Source organism: Rattus rattus, chromosome 2 (assembly GCF_011064425.1).
Source record: "Rattus rattus isolate New Zealand chromosome 2, Rrattus_CSIRO_v1, whole genome shotgun sequence".
Lineage (NCBI taxonomy): Eukaryota > Metazoa > Chordata > Mammalia > Rodentia > Muridae > Rattus > Rattus rattus.
In genome coordinates, this window is record NC_046155.1 from 46,521,476 (window position 1) to 46,538,065 (window position 16,590).

General features: G+C 46.4%; 1 protein-coding gene across 1 annotated transcript in view; it reads right to left on the minus strand.

The window, feature by feature from the left end:
- Positions 1 to 16,590, minus strand: part of Nt5c2 (5'-nucleotidase, cytosolic II) — a 179,613-nt gene that overhangs the window by 162,857 nt on the left and 166 nt on the right. The window lies entirely within an intron of this gene.

The following is a 16,590-nucleotide window of genomic DNA, read 5'->3' on the forward strand; positions in this document are numbered from 1 at the left end:
GAGTTCAATGCCAGCTCAGGCTATACAAACGCTGTCTCGAAAATTAAAAAGGAGAAAGAATGTATGTGAGAAACACTATAAATCACTAAGTATTCACTACAGAACACTGAGCATTTTGTAGACACCAATAAAGTGTGAGAAGCAGCAACAAGGAAGAAATGGAACGAGGGTCTCAAGTTGGAACAAATCTTAAAATACAACCAACTTGACCACACTGGGAAGCCTCGCAGAGTCTGGTACCGTTTTCTCCTGGCCTTGAGTTGTCTAACATACCTGGTTCCTCACACCAAAGACGAGTTTCACTTCCAAGTGCTTCGAGGACGGAGAGTACACACATTTCTGTTCACTGAAGAACGTGTCTGTGGGTCTATGCGCCTGGTGAGAGGCACGTGGAACTGAGTCTCTCAAGCTGCACTGCAGCTGCTGCTGACTCCCCTGAATCCAATGTGGTGAAGACTGGAAGCCCAGTGCTGGACGTGGGGGCTACAGCTCAAGGCCAGCCTCAGCTCCGTTATGAGTTTGAGACCAGCCCACATAAGACCCTGTGTGTGGGAGCGGGAGGTGGGGTGAAGCTGGGCTGGGGGAGAAAAGGAGGAAGAAGAAAGGAAAGAAGGAGAAAAAGGAAAAGAAAGCCCCCCTCCCAAAATAAGCCTACCCCTGCACAGGGGCCTTCCTGCCCTGGGTTCCGTAATGTTCTGTGCTGGGCCCCACAGACACCTTCACACACAGTGCCACGGGTCTAGGGTTGGATGGACGACTGAAGGGCTTTCAGCTAGAACTCTACCTGACATTACCATCTTCACCCCACTGCTTACCAGGCATTAATCCCTCCTCCTGCCAGAGGGCTTTCTTTGCCCATCTCCTGTCAGTTATGTTATTTAGGAAATGAAGACTCTCGAATGAGAGGTGAGGAATGTCTGTCTCCTCTCTACTGAGATTCCATGACATTTATTTTTCCCACATTCCCCCACAACTTACCCTACTGCTCCACCTCCAGGCTGCAGAAGGACCCCATTTCATAGCCCTGGCCTGAAGCAGTGGCCTCCGTGCCTCAGACTCAGGACTACTGGCAGGTGGGGCAACTCGGGGATAAATGCTGCACTCTGCAAATCTGTTCCAGTCGGACTCGCCTTGTATCCAGTTACAGAAGTGACAGAAAAGCAGCCTTTTCATTTACTGAGATAGGGTTTATGTAGCCCAGGATGGCTTCAAGCTGACTATGAAGCCGAGGCCGGACTTGACCTCCTGATCCTCCTTTACTTTCCAAGCCACCATGACGGTGTAAAACGCAGACTTTTTTCTTCTGGCTTATACCCACCACAAAATCTCCACCTCCTTTTATTTAAATGGATGTTTTTCTTCTTCCAATAACCCTGATTACTATTTCTTTTCCTTCTTTCATCCTCACTCACTCGGTTGGGGATTTAGCTCAGTGGTAGAGCGCTTGCCTAGCAAACGCAAGGCCCTGGGTTCGGTCCCCAGCTCCGAAAAAAAGAAAAGGAAAAAAAAAAAAAACAAAAACATCCTCACTCACTCCTTTTCTGTCTCCCATTAGAAAACCTCTAGAGGCAGCCAACAAAATATAATGAAATAAACAGAACCATCATGTAAAATTGACAAGACAAATTGACAAAAGGGAGAGCCCACTGAGCAGACACTGGCGCCAGAAAGCCCCTTTGTGCTCTCTACACTCAGAGTCCCATAAATACTAAGCTGGGAGTTTGTGAACACACATGCAGAGGACCCAGCGAGCCCTCATGGCCCCGGCTTGCCAAGGTTCCAGTGTCTGTGGGTTCTCATGAGCACTGCTGAGTTTAGGAGGCCTTGCTCAGGTCTTCCAGCCCTCTAGGCCTCACACCTTCTGCCTCCTCCCACTAAGAGCTGTGCTTGCTGTCTGCCTCCCTCCTCTGTGTTTCTCCATGTCTGTCTCATCTGTCCATCCATGCTGTCTGGCTGAGTTCCCATGCAGGAGGAAGCCTGATGATGGCTGAGTAAGGCGCCTGATCTCTGAGGTAAATAGAATACTTACTCTGAGTCTCTTCACCACTTTTTTCTTTGAAGACCAGTAGTGCCAGTTTGACCCAGTCTCAGGCTATTCAGGCTCTGCTCCTGGTCACGTAAGCAGTGTCAGGTATGGATTTCATCTTGTAGGAGTAGAGCACAAATCCTGTGTCCAGTTCTGCTTGAGCCCAGATAGACACTCGGAAACTGTTCTGATTCCACTGCAGGAACTCAACGGAGTGTGTGGATGGGATGAGATCATTCTTGATTGCTCATCGAAGCTCTTTTGAGAAGGCAACTGGCTTCCTGCTGTAGCTCTTCTGCTTAAGGGCTGCAGAGGTCCCAGGCTGTTTCTCGACCACTGTCCCTAAAACAAGGGAAACACACATCTTGCAATAACGACGATTAATAGAGTCTGTTAGATCAGAACGGAAGCACAGTGACTGGTTTCGAACTCACTGTGGAACTTTCAGGTCCACCTAGGTCCAGAGTCAGCTCCAGACCTCAGTCTCACAAGTGCAGTCAAAGGTGGGCGCAGAAACCACCATTACCACAAAGAACATCAAGAAATGCAGCCCAGATGATCTAAGTCAGTGTGGTGGTGTGATGCATGCCTTACACGGCACCTATAATAATGGCAGCTGTCCAGGGGATGATCTTCACAGTGACCACAACCACTTGTCAGCTGTTCATTTCAGTGGAGGAGCCATTACTGAAAAACCAGAATGTCCTCTCCATTTCCCCCACAGTCATCAAGACGGCAAGGCCACAAGGAGGCCTTCTACCTCAACACTTGAAAGGAAGGCAGACAGAGCTCTCAGTTCAAAGTCAGGCTGGCATATGAGTTCTAGGCCAACTAGCACATCATGAGCCTCTGTCTTAAAAAAAGCCAGGAAGTTGGTCACAGGTGCCTGCTGTATTTGGTGTCAATGAAGCTTAAGGAGGATTGTATACCAACATACAAAACAGCCAGCCTCAAGTACTGAGTCATATTTGTTTCTAGGTAGAAAGTGAGGCCAGCACAAAAAAAAAAATAAAAAATAAATCCGTAGTAGCCAGACTGGCCATTAGATCATAAATAGAAAATGGACACTGCAGTTTGATGAAAGCTTCCGCTACAACAGAAGGTTGCCAACATGAAGAGATGTGGCAGTGATTCCAAGTCCCCATCCAGAGCCTGTTGGCACGTTCCATTCTACGGAAAGACACTTCCACTAAGGTTATGGGACATGCTCTCTCTCTGTAGAAGCCCGAGGTTCAGTCTTGGCTGTGAGCTAGTGCTGAGCTCACCCAGGGGTTGAAGGGAGCAGCTGCCACAGCAAGGCTGTGTCATGGGCAATAGTGTGGTCTCCTCAGTGCCAGACACGAAACGATGCTTAGCACCGATAACTGATCCCCCCTGCCTTCTGTGTGCTCCTCTCCTGTCTCTGCATCGCTGCCCATGGTGCCTCGGCCCAGGCTGCTCGCAGGATTCCTGAGACTTTATGGATGTACGGTTTCTTTTCCTTCTGTAGATACCCTTTACACGTCAGAGAAGCATATCCAAGACTTTCTTCGGTATGAAAAAGTGCTAGATTCTGTAAAACCGTCTGTTCTGCTGTCTACTGAAATGACCGTTATGGTCTGTGTCTTTTGTTAGCATGGCGTGTCACACGTTGGAGGAAAGCACAGCTAACAGGCTAACTCTCATTTGTTTCACGGCACAATAATTCTCCTGTCCGATGCTTGGTTTTTAGCTTGCACAGTAATGAAGAGTTTTGCATCTGTGTGCAGAATGGGTGTTGGTCTGAGTTATCTTCTGGATTTGGATGACTGACTGAATACTAGTCTCATGTAATGAGAACGAACATATTCCTCTTCTGTTTCTTTTCCAAGAGTCTTAAAATCCTGTTAATTTTCCTTTTTAAGCATTTATAGAATTTACTAACAAAAAAATAATATGTTCCCTGATATTTTTTTCTGAAGTTCTTGATTTTGATGAAACTAGAGTTGCCTAGTATAGATATATTTAGATTTTTCTATTTCTTCTTGAGTCAGTTTAGAACTTAAGAGGTGGTGAATTTTTTTTATAATTGTTGGACAAAGTAGTGGCTTTTCTACTGAGATTGTGTGTGTGTTGTGAACATACGTTTAGGTGTGCACTTTTGTGTACAAGTGCATGTGTGTGTTTGAATTTGACTTGCTAATGCCTCAGTGTACCGGAATGTCTTCCTGTTACTGCAGACTTGGCAAGAGGACTGAAAACAGACGTTCAGTCTTAGAGAAACACTCCTATCCAGAAACTCAGTAGGCAACTTCTTGTAAGCTGAGCATATTCCAAGTAACTTCAAACTATGCAAGACCATATGGCAATGATTTGTATAATCTAAAAATATATGTAGAAATGCCTCTGTAAGACTTATCAGCTCAGACTCCGTGTCTTTGCTCCCTGATTTTAAAGCCTTAGAAGCAGGTGTAGGTCATAGGGTCAAAGAACAGCAAACAGCTAGACGACGGCACAGGGCAGCTGGTGCTCAGGAGACGTCAGCCACTGTCTACTGTCTGCACACTGCCTAGTGCACGGGTGACATTGGCCACTGTCTACTATACATGCACTGCCTGGTGCAGGGTGACATCAGCCACTGTTTACTGTCTGCACACTGCCTAGTGCACGGGTGACATTGGCCACTGTCTACTATACATGCACTGCCTGGTGCAGGGTGACATCAGCCACTGTCTACTGTACATGCACTGCCTTCCATGAGCTTTCCTCAAAGTGGCAGTTCTTTACATAAGTGGCCATGCTCAACAACAAATGACTTCAGCCAGAACAGCTAAAAGGGGCCAGCTAAATAACACACACATACAGTCAGCTTTGGGGGTAAGTGACATGAAATGACTGGATATTAACAAGAGTTGATCAGAAAATAGAACCAAAATCTTTGCAGGTTGTTCATTGGGTACAAAGATAGAAAAGACAGCCTATCTTATGACAGAAATGGAGCCTTAGCTGAAGTCTGAGTTTGCTTTTTGAAAAGGCATGAAGCTGCTGGTCCCTGGTGCCAGGTCACACAGAAGGCGACCACCACACAGAAAGTTGTTGCTGACGAGATGGCCAAATCTCAGAGACAACGACCTACTGTTGGGAGATATTCTGAAACCTGAAATAGTTTTGCTTCCTGTCTCTCGCCATGTATGGCTGCCAGTGACTATTACACTCTCGAGACTATTAGATCCCAAAGAAAAAGGGACGGCTCCTGAGGTTGTTTGACGAGAATGGCCCCAGCGGGCTCCCGTCCGTGAATACCTGGTGGGATGGTTCGGAAGGACTAGCAGGTGTCACTGGGGTAGGTTCTGAAGTTTCAAGAGACTTGCCCCATGCCCAGCTGTCCTTCCCTGCCCTTCTCTCTGTCCCCTGCTTCTGGATCGAGGTGTGTGTTCCTGTCACCACGCCCTGCTCCACCGTCATGGACGCTAAGCCTCCGAAATTGTAAGCCAAATTACATGTTTCCTTTGTAAGTCACCTTGGCTGTGTGTTTTGTCACAGCAACAGAGGTCCTGACATTGCAGTGAAGAGCCAGACACAGAGACAGATGTGTGACTCTACACACGCGACTACAGAAGGGACACTCGGAATATTTAAGTGCAGGCTGCAATGCACATTCCAGGGAGTGGGAGCAGAGAATGCAGAGCACTGCTTGGTGGGTAAAGGGCTTCTGTCTGCAGTGATGGAGAAGCTTTAGAAGCAGTGGTGCTATCCACACAGCACTGTGGGTGTAACCAACGCCACTGACTGGCAGTTAATCTGCCAACTTTAACACACCCAAGAAAAAGGTCCCAACTAAGAATATAGTGTTTGGAAGAAATTTTTCTAAATTTTAGAAAAATTTAAGACTCAGATCCACCATTTTCTAGATATTGGATATGACACCAAAGTTCTTGGTTTATTAATTGGAAAATTGAGGACAATAAAGCTCTTATGATTAAAAACAAATGTAAAACATTTCATAAATTATTTCTTTTTTTTAAAGATTTATTTATTTATTATAAGTACACTGTCACTGTCTTCAGACACACCAGAAGAGGGCATCAGATCTCATTACAGATGGTTGTGAGCCACCATGTGGTTGCTAGGAATTGAACTCAGGACCTCTGGAAGAGCAGTCGGGTGCTCTTAACCGCTGAGCCATCTCTCCAGCCCCATAAATTATTTCTTGAAAACATGTTTTTTGGCTTCTGAAGAAGACAGGCTCTCCATGTGAGCCAAGAAATGAGAGAAAGTCCTTTACCCAGGGAAAGCACAAGCCCTCACAGGCCTCAAACCCAGTTGTGCGTTTGGTGGAGCAAGAATTTCTATGGCACACAGTCAGAGGTGGAAATAAGTCCCATTTGTCACCCTGTGTTATTTAGAGGGCAGTGGGCCAGGCACCATCTTGAAATATTCTAAAATCTGAGCTCCCCTAGGGACTGGAGAACAGGAAGAAATCATGTATCGGAAGCAGCTTGGTGACCTGTCATAGCTCTGGGACACACAAGACCCTGAAAGGCAGAGCTGAAGAACAAGAAGGCTGGACACTGACAAGTGAGAGGTTAATAATCTTTTTAAGAATTACCTATTTTTGAGGCATAGGTAAGCAGATCTCCCTGTAAGTTCGAGCCCAGCCTAGTCTACATAGCAAGTACCAGGCCAGCCAGGGTTACACAATGAAACTCCATCTCAAAATGTATTTACTAGTTTTTACCTATGTGTGTGTCAGTCTGTGGGTATAAATGCCAATGCCAGGAGTCCAGAAAAGGTCACTGGCCTCCCCAGAGCTGAAGCCACAGTGGCTGTGAGCCTCCTGACATGGGTGCTGGGAATCAAATTCCCATCCTCTACAAGAACAGGGAGTACTCTGAACTGCTAAGGCGTCCCCCATCGTGGTAATCTTGATACTTTGTCTCAGTCCCTGTTCTACCACAGAACTCTATACTACTTCATTCTACCACTGTGGTCTGAAGTAAGATCAGCACAGAGAGCTGCACTGCTAGGAAATGGAGCCAACCTAGATGCTCCCTAACGGATGGACGCATAAAGAAAATGTGGTCCACAATAGAGCTTTAGTCATCCATGAAGAAAAATCAAATTATGAATAGGCAGGAGAATGACATAACTGGGAACGATTATGTTGAGCAAAGCAAGCCAGACTCAGAAAGAACATACCACCTTTGGAGCTGGAGAGATGGCTCAGTAGCTAAGAACATGTATTGCTCTTGCAGAGGACCCAAGCTCAATTCCCAGCACCTACCACAGCTCCAGGACTCCCTCTAACCTCAGGTACATGCACATATACAGACATGCACACATGTTGGCATGAAGAAAGGAAGGAAGGAGGAACCATCTTTACTTATATGCAGAACCTAATTTTAAAATTAATATGTGTGCATCATAAAGACAGAAAGGGAACTGGGAGAAGAAAGAGATCTTAAGAGGAGAAAACGAGACAATGGAATGTATGTGACAAGAAAGCAGAAGGAAGACTGACAGAAAGAAGGGAACCAGTGTGGGAGGCATGAGACATGGGGGATGGCAACAGGGAAGAGAAAGAGACAGACAAAAACAAAGTACAAGGCTGGAGAGATGGCTCAGCGGTTAAGAGCACTGACTGCTCTTCCAGAGGTCCTGAGTTCAAATCCCAGCAACCACATGGTGGCTCACGACCATCTGTAATGGGATCCGATGCCCTCTTCTGGTGTTTCTGAAGACAGCCACAGTGTACTCACATGCATAAAATAAATTTTTTAAAAAATATTAAGAAAAGCAAAGAAAAGGAAAAATTTTCAAGAAACAAAACACAGAATTGTAATTTCACTTCTTGGTGAATTTTAGGCCAGCCTGACCCACACCTAGTCATGTAAATAATAACTTAAAAGTGTTAGGTGTATCTTTTAACTGTGTGGTCAGGGAACTCTGGCATGAATGTGTAAAACTCCTCAATCTGCCTCCAAAGTTCCACCCTCCCCAGATCTACGCTGCCAGTCCCTCTCCAGCCTTAATGGAGTCGTCTCCTCCTCCTCCTCCTCCTCCTCCTCCTCCTCCTCCTCTCCTCCTCCTCCTCCTCCTCTTCCCCTTCTTCCTCCTCCTCTTCTTCCTCCTCTTCCTCCTCCTCTTCCTCCTCCCCCTCCTCCTCCTCTTCTTCCTCCTCTTCCTCCTCCTCCTCTTTATTTTTTAAACCTCTCAGACTATCTGTATTCATCCTGAAAGATTTTTCTCTTCTGGCAACAACAAACTTGTAAGTGCAGGAAAATGTGAGGACAGATGGATCAGTCCTTGGACCCTTTGTTCCTTCCCCATTAACCAATTCATAATCCTGAGCCATCACAACAGGAAATCTTTCACTAAGAATCAGCAAGGAATCTTTCCAATTCACTCTGATTCCAACTCTGTGACGTCTAAACACCAGGCACCCACCACAGAGATGGCAATCAAATGTGTAAATCCATCAGGAGAGGAGGGAGGGGCAGGAAGAGAGAAGAGGTTGGGGAGAGAACTGAGGAAAAGGGAAACTGCCTCCCTCGGAGAGGTCCGGAGCTGTCCGAGGTACTGAAGAGAGGCTGACCCACGCATGCGTCCCCCTCATCCTAGGGCTCAGACACTCAGGTGCAGCCTAACTTAGAAGTAGATAAAGAGAAAATCCTAAACATGAGGGAAAGAGGGGAGAGGAAGAGGGGGAGAGGGGAGAGAGAGGGAGGAGGGAGGAGGAGAGAGAGAGAGAGAGAGAGAGAGAGAGAGAGAGAGAGCGAGCGCAAGGAGATGCGCGCGCGCAAGCGAACAAGCATGAGCGCGTGTGAATGCAGATATGTGTAAGCACCAAAAAAACTGCCTGTGTGGGCTAGTTTTATGTCACCTGGACACAGGCTACAGATATTTTGGACGAAGGACCCTCAATTAAGAAAATTTCCCACCAGACTGGTCTGTAGGGAAGCCTATAGGGCATTTTCTTGGTTAATGATGGATGTGGGAGGGCCCAGCCCACTGTGGGTACTGTGCCATCTCTAGGGAGGAGGGTCCTGGTTAGAAAGGCTGAGCAAGCCAGGAGAAGCAAGCTAGTAGGGAGCTCCCCTCCATGGCCTCTGTGAGTTCCTGCCCTGACTTCCCTCAGTGGTGGACTGAGGTTGCTTCTGGTCGTTTGTTTTAGCACAGCAACAGAATCCATAATTAAGATACTGCTGGGGTTGGGGATTTAGCTCAGTGGTAGAGCACTTGCCTAGCAAGCGCAAGGCCCTGGGTTCGGTCCCCAGCTCCGAAAAAAAAGAATTAAAAAAAAAAAAAAAGATACTGCTGAAGTATGAACACAAACACTTACGTTTTATCTTACTTTTAATTAATAATGGCTAGGGGCTTGGAAAGATGGCTCAGTGGTTAGGAGCACTGACTGCTCTTCCAGAGGATCCAGGTTCAATTCCCAGCAGCCACAAGGCAGCTCACAACTGTCCATAAATCCAATTCCAGGGGATCCAACGCCCTCTTCTGGCCTCCATGGGCACTAGGCAAGCATGCAGTCTAAATACACACAAATATTTCTATCTAAAAAAAAAAAAATGTCTAGCAAGAAGTCTCAAATACCCTATAAATAAGGCATCTAATAATTATGTATGTGGAAAGGCTACACATCAAACAACTGTATAAACACAAATTCGTCATGAACTATAACCATCAAGTGAATTATCCAAACGACTCTCACAACTAGAGTGTTCCTTTTTTTCTTTTTTTCTTTTTCTTTTTTTAGGAGCTGGGGACAGAACCCAGGGCCTTGCGCTCTCTAGGCAAGCGCTCTACCGCTGAGCTAAATCCCCAACCCCAACTAGAGTGTTCTTAAAGGAAAACAAAAACAAAAAAACCTAGAGACACCACTGAAGACCAATAAGAGAATCAACAAATGAAAGCATGTATATGTAACTTTAATTTTTTTAAAGCTTTATTTATTGTATAGGAGTACACTGTAGCTGTCTTCAGACACACCAGAAGAGGGCATCAGATCTTATTACAGATGGTTGTGAGCCACCATGTGGTTGCTGGGATTTGAACTCAGGACCTCAGGAAGAACAGTCGGTGCTCTTAACCACTGAGCCATCTCTCCAGCCCCCTTAATTTTTTTTAAAATCTTATTTTTAATGATGGTTCTTAAATGTTTTAACCTCCCTTGTAACCCACCACCCACCAGAGGTAGTGAAAAAGAAAGGATTTGGGGGGCGGGGGGGGAGTGGACTCATTTAGAAAGGTTCTTTGGAGCAGTTCCCTTCTGTGTTGTGGAAATCAGCAGTTCAGGTCACAGGTCAGCAGACAGTGGCAGCTCGATCCACTGGCAAACACCTCATGCACACAATAGCAGTCCAGTTCAGTAGAGTCGGGTTAGCAGCAACCATTACATGACCTGGCAGAGACAGCCAGGTCTCAGCCTTGGCTCGAGTCAGCAGGAGGGACCAACATGAACGCCAGAACTTTTTCCTCCTGCCCATCTATTTATATGCTAATAATTTTCTGAATTTACCTTGAAAAATAAATTAAACCCTGGGAAAAGATGCAAGTTAGCTTTAACACAATAAACACATATGTACCCTGCACCAAATACACCGACCATTAACTTTTGTTACTTCTTTTTTTAAAGATTTATTTATTGTATATAAGTACACTGTAGCTATCTCCAGACACACCAGAAGAGGGCATCGGATCCCATGACAGACAGTTGTGAGCCACCATGTGGTTGCTGGGATTTGAACTGGGGGCCACTGGAAAATCAGTCAATGCTCTTAACCTCTGAGCCATCTCTCCAGCCCTTGTGTTACTTCTTTACCTCCTCTATGTGCATATGTGCACACAAATGTAGGCATGGGTGTGCATGCACGTGTGTATGTGTACATGCATGAGTGCATGTGTGTTTATGTATATACTATTTTTGCCAAACATTTGAAGTGACATAAACTCTATGACTCAAACCCTAAATACTCCAACATCTACCTTATGAGAACATTTTCCTATATTTATATATGTCTTACTTTGAAATAGTTTAAGGCTCACAAAATGTTACAAAAATAGCAGAGAAAGTTGCCACGTATTGCTTATGAAAAGTTACATAACTACAGTACACCATCAAATGCAGGAAAACAGCAGTATACTAACTCAACTGTAGACCTTATTTGGAGAGCTAGCGCTCTCTCTCTCTCTCTCTCTCTCTCTCTCTCTCTCTCTCTCTCTCTCTCTGACTGTCTCCCTCCCTCCCTTCCTCCCTCCCTCATTACCATGTATACTCTTTTTAAGTAACAGAACTATTCCATCACATACAGAAACACTCCCTCACATTACCTAACACTACAACCCTGCTGAGCCCTAACCCTGTCAATCATTAACCATAATGGCAATGGAATATCAAAATATATACTATTTTAAGATTTTTTTTCCCACTCAACAAAATGCCCTTGTAGTTCACTCAAGTTTTTCTTAGATTGTTTCTGAAATAGGGTATCAACATACAGTCCACAGAAACCTGGGACCTGCCTTGTAGCCAGGCTGGCCTTGAACTCAAGATCTTTCTCAGTCTCTGACTGATGGAATCATAGGCATGGGCCTGACTCGCCCCGGGTTGTCAGGTGTAGCAACAGTACATTCTTTTCAGTCCTGGGCAATGTGTACGGCTGTGCTGAAATTTGGGTATCTAGTCATCTGTGGGAACCTTGTATCACAGGCTGTTTCTGTGTTGGCCTATTATAAATACAGCTGTTGTGAACATCTGTAGACACATTTGTATGTGCTGTACCACTTTGGGGTCCCACCCGTTCTGAATGCTCTGCACTCTAGCCGCTGTGGTAGGCACGGATCTAGACATCATTCTTGGTTTCCTTTGCATTTCCCTCAAGGCTGGCGATGGAGAACCTATTTCCACACCCACTGGCCACTAGAATATTCCCTTCCATAAGAAAAATATCTGCTCAGGACTTTCTCCACTCTGTATGTGGAGCACGTTTTCTCCCTGCTGTTTGACGAGCTCCTTATTAATCCTAGATACGCAGCCCTTCCTGTGACCTGTAAATACTCCCTCCCAGTCTACTGCTTGTCTTAATTTTTCTAACAAAGCCTTTTATAGAGAGCAAAAGGCTTTTAATTTTGATGAAGTCAAATTGATCGATTTTTATTTCCTTTCTGGATCTCGTTCTTGTTGTCAGGCCAAAGATGTGCCCAAGCAGCTGTACTTTTTTTATTAAACATTTAACAGTGTGATGCATGTGGAGAGAGGGCTATAGACGTAGAAGGGCACAGGAGCCCTTAATTCGTGTTAGAGTAATCACAGCAGATGATATGCAATCATGAGTCATGTTAGCTCTGCAAAGGTTGTATAGATGGAAGAGGGAGGGGGAGAGGAGAGTTCGCAGGTGGGACAGAACATTTTACATTGTAGATACCAAGGAAGGCTTCACGGAGGAAGTAACATCTGAGTCTTAATGGTACCACCAACTGGATCAATAAGAACCACGCACAATGACATACATGCATTAAAGTATCACAAGGAAAGGCCATGGAGATGGCTTAGTGGGTAAGGTGCTAGGCTCGCAAGTCTGAAAACCCAGGTTCAATCCCTGGAACCACATTAAAGGCTGGATGTGGCTGGACTGGATGTGGCTGGACCACACTTTTAATCCCAGTACTCAGTCAGAAACAAGATCTCTGACCAGATCAGTTTGTGGCCAGCCCGGTCTACATAGTGAGTTCTGGATTAACCAGAATAACATGATGAGACTCTGTCTAAAACACACATGAACATGCATATGCGTACACACACACACACACACACACACACACACACACACACACACACACACACACAACCTGTAATCCCAGCACTCTTACAGGGAGATGGGAGAGACAGGAAAATTGCCCAGAAGCTTGTGGACTCTGACTTAAGCAATATGGTAGCAAAAAGAAGAGAGAGACCCTGCCTTAATAAGGGGGGAGGATACACCAGCTTCTGAAAGTTGTCCTTCAACATCCACAGATGTGCCATGGTACAGCATACCCACATGTATATACACATACACATCCAAATAAACACCATAACGAAACCCATTACTTGTGTGTTATGCTTAAATTTTCTTTAAGGGGGGCCGGGAGTGTAGCTGTGTTGGTAGAATGTTTGCTCAGCCTGCACGAGGCCTTGGGTCCCCAACTGCATAAACTGGTGGCAGGGACGCACCCCCATGACTCCAGCACTTTAGAAGCAGGAGGATCAGAAGTTCAAGGTCATCCTACTACAAGATGCATTTGGAGCTAGCCTGGACTACTAAACTGCCCTGAGGATATGACATTAAGTTGTAAGGCTATTCTAATTACCAGCCAGGTTTAGAGATGACCCACATGGACAGTTTTACAGATGAATGAAGTTTATTGAATAGCAGTGATACGTTCAAGGTCGCATGGCTACAAAGATCTGTGACATGAATTCAGATCTCTCAGCAAGGGGTTGGGGATTTAGCTCAGTGGTAGAGCGCTTGCCTAGCAAGCCCAGGGCCCTGGGTTCGGTCCTCAGCTCCGGAAAAAAAAAGACAAAATAACAGCTCTCTCAGCAAGACAACTTTACTAAAGCTCTAGCTGACCCTGGAAGACCTACTATGTAAAAAAAACAGCTCGTGGGGAAGAGCAGGAGTCTGAGAATTGAAGCCGAGGAGAGTGGTCAGCCTGTCAGGTGCCACAGAGACCGTTTTAGAAGGGGCTGACTGACCCAGACTCAGAGAGCCTGAGGAAGAGGAAGACACAGTCCTGGCACAGTGAGGTACTCCATCAGGAGCTCTGGGGAGCTAGAAGGCGCTGTGAAGGTGCCGCCAAGATAACTCCCACAGGACAGGCCTGCGTTAAAACTACTAAAGTCAAACCCCTGGGCTAGAGTGGGATGTCTAGAATGGGAGGCAGAAGACATGAGGGGAGGAGTCTAGGTAAGCTATTGATAAAGTGCCAAATGCAGCCCGCCCTGCCCTTGTCAAGAGCACTGTCTGTTTGTCTGTTTGTCCGCTTGCTCATTAGCTGGGTTTTAAGCTGTCTGCTTCACCTTTCTTCTGTTCTGTGCCCATCTGTGTCTTTGGGAGCAACTTTTGTTGAGCATGGAAAGGAATAGAAAGGTAGAAGGCCGACCAGAACACCAGACGATGCTAGCAGTCTTGAGAAGCGTGGCTGAAGTGAGACTGGAACTCGAGTGCAGAGGAAACTTTGACTATGTTACACTTTCGGCAGTCCCACACGTAGGCTGTGCCACAGGCCAGGCTGGCTCTGCCCTCTGCCATGCAGCAGCCTAGAAGCCTGTGCACGGTGTGGTCCATGGTTTCCTGAGGTCTTCAAGTTCAACTCATGCTGTCTGTTGTGGATGCGAAGCCCCGTCCCATCTGAAGAAAAATGGTGACAATGGGGCTGGATGGATGGCTCAGTGGTCAAGGGCACTGGCTGCTCTCCCAGAGGACCCAGGTTCGATTCCAGCCACCCCATGGTGGCTCACCACTGTCTTGTAACTCCAGTTCCAGGGAATCTGACCCCACTTTGGCCTACAATGGTACCAGGAACCATTGCAAGGGGTGCACATGCATACCTCACAGATATTAAAAAACAAAACAAAACAAAACACTGATGACGGGGAATCTCCTTATCCAGAAGCAGAATGAACAGCACAGCCACGTGCACCAAGTGAGCCTTCCACCACCAGGAGAGCAGATGCTGTCACTCTCAGACAGTAAGTAAGGGAGGGCCACGATTCACAACCATCACCTCTCTTCGTCCTACGACCTGGAATTTATAAACCTGACCTCTGATACTGACCAACATTCTCTGAAGTCCACTTAGCCTCGTTCTGGATGTAAAACATGACAAGAGTCTCGTGGAACTAAGAGAAATTACATGTTGGAAAGAATGTATGCCTTTGCTTATTGGTAGCCAGGAATGACAGCCATCTTGAAAACCGGCCAGAAGAAGGACAACCACACTCAAGCACTATACAATGACCACCAGGCAGTAATTCCTCACTGGGGCTAGTGTCTTCTAGCATCCAAGTCCTCTGGAGCCTGAAAGGCCCCAGCGTTGTTTTTAGCTCGGGTTTTTTGGTGAATGGTAAGGAGACAGGACAGCCGTGGCACAAAGCCAGGGATATCCTCCAAAGTCTCAGAAAATTACTTTTCTCTTACTTTTGGAGTCCAGACCAAGTAATACACTGCTCTCATGAAGTGCAACAAAACTTGTTCTAGAAACCCTACGATCAAAAAAGGTGATAAGGGCCAGCCAGCTGTGGTGGGCCACTCTGATAACTGCTACATCTGGGAGACAGAGGCAGGAGGATTGCCAGAAGCTCAAGACCAGCTTAGACTGAGAGCAAGAACAACTCAGCTGCTGGCGGGGAGCAGAATGGGAACCTTGTCTCAAAACAAACAAACAAATGTAAGTTTGGAATTCTGAACTACAAAGCAAAGGGCTTCACATTTCCCTGAGTTGTGCCATAGGCTGGAAGGTAAACTCAGACAACCGAGCCATCCATTGTTCAGGCTCTACTCTGTCCTCACCGGGTGTGGTGAGGGCGGTCAGTTCTGTCAGCCGTGCTCTTCTGCTTCACTCCTGGAATTGAATCAAAGACTAATCACCACAGAAAATGGTTCTCCCATCTAATTCAAAATGGAATGTCAAACGCATACAGGACCAGACAGATGAAAAGATGAGGTAAGAAGGGTAGCTCTGAAGTGCTGGGAGCTGTAAGGAACACCGCACTTAAACAAAGGCACTCACTTCCGCCCACTGCAGTCATCCTAAACCTTCTACTTTCAAGAGTGGCAGGGGCTGGGCATTAAAAGGTCAAAATCAATCCAGTCTCTTTTTAGATGAAACCTCCTGACTAAAAATTCATTAAAAAAAAAAACATTTTGAAATCTATTGTTTTGTTGGTTTGGGTCTTTTTGTTAAAACCAAAGCCTGCAGACTCCTTTCTACCAGCCTGCGGTCCTGGGATGCGCGGTGATTGGAGGTCTAGAGATGAACCCTGCTAATTCTCAACGCTTTGTCCTTTTCCAGGCCTAGCTTCTTTCCCTCCCCATAACCCTTCGCATCCTTGGAAATAAACCTCTTGTTCTTCACCAATGTCCCCGACCATCTCACGCTTTCTGCGAATCCTCCCGTTTACTGTGGCTGCGGAGCTGAGAGATGCTCTCTGAAGTCCGAAAAGAACCAGGAGACACCTAAGCCAGAAGATAAAGAGGAGGGTGCTTCTCCCCCTGAAAAGGGTGGGGACAGGGCCTCTCCCTTGGGAACTCTGGGATGCAGATGAGAACAGAGGACACCTTTCAGAAAAACCTACTCTCCGTGGGGGATAAGCACAGAAAAGGAAGGACAAGCTCTAAAGCCATCAAAGAGCTGAGTGCTCTGGGCTGGGAAGCCAAGGTTGTTGGGGCACTCCCTCCCCTCCGGTCATTCCCTAGGCAGATTCTTGGGGCACAGGCGCAGCGGCCAGGGACGGCCCAGGTCGGTGGCGCGCAGCTGCGGTGGCACTGCGCTTCCCCGCCCCCGCAGGCCCCCCTTCCTCTCCCCGCTAGATCTGAAGATGAAGCTCCACCCCT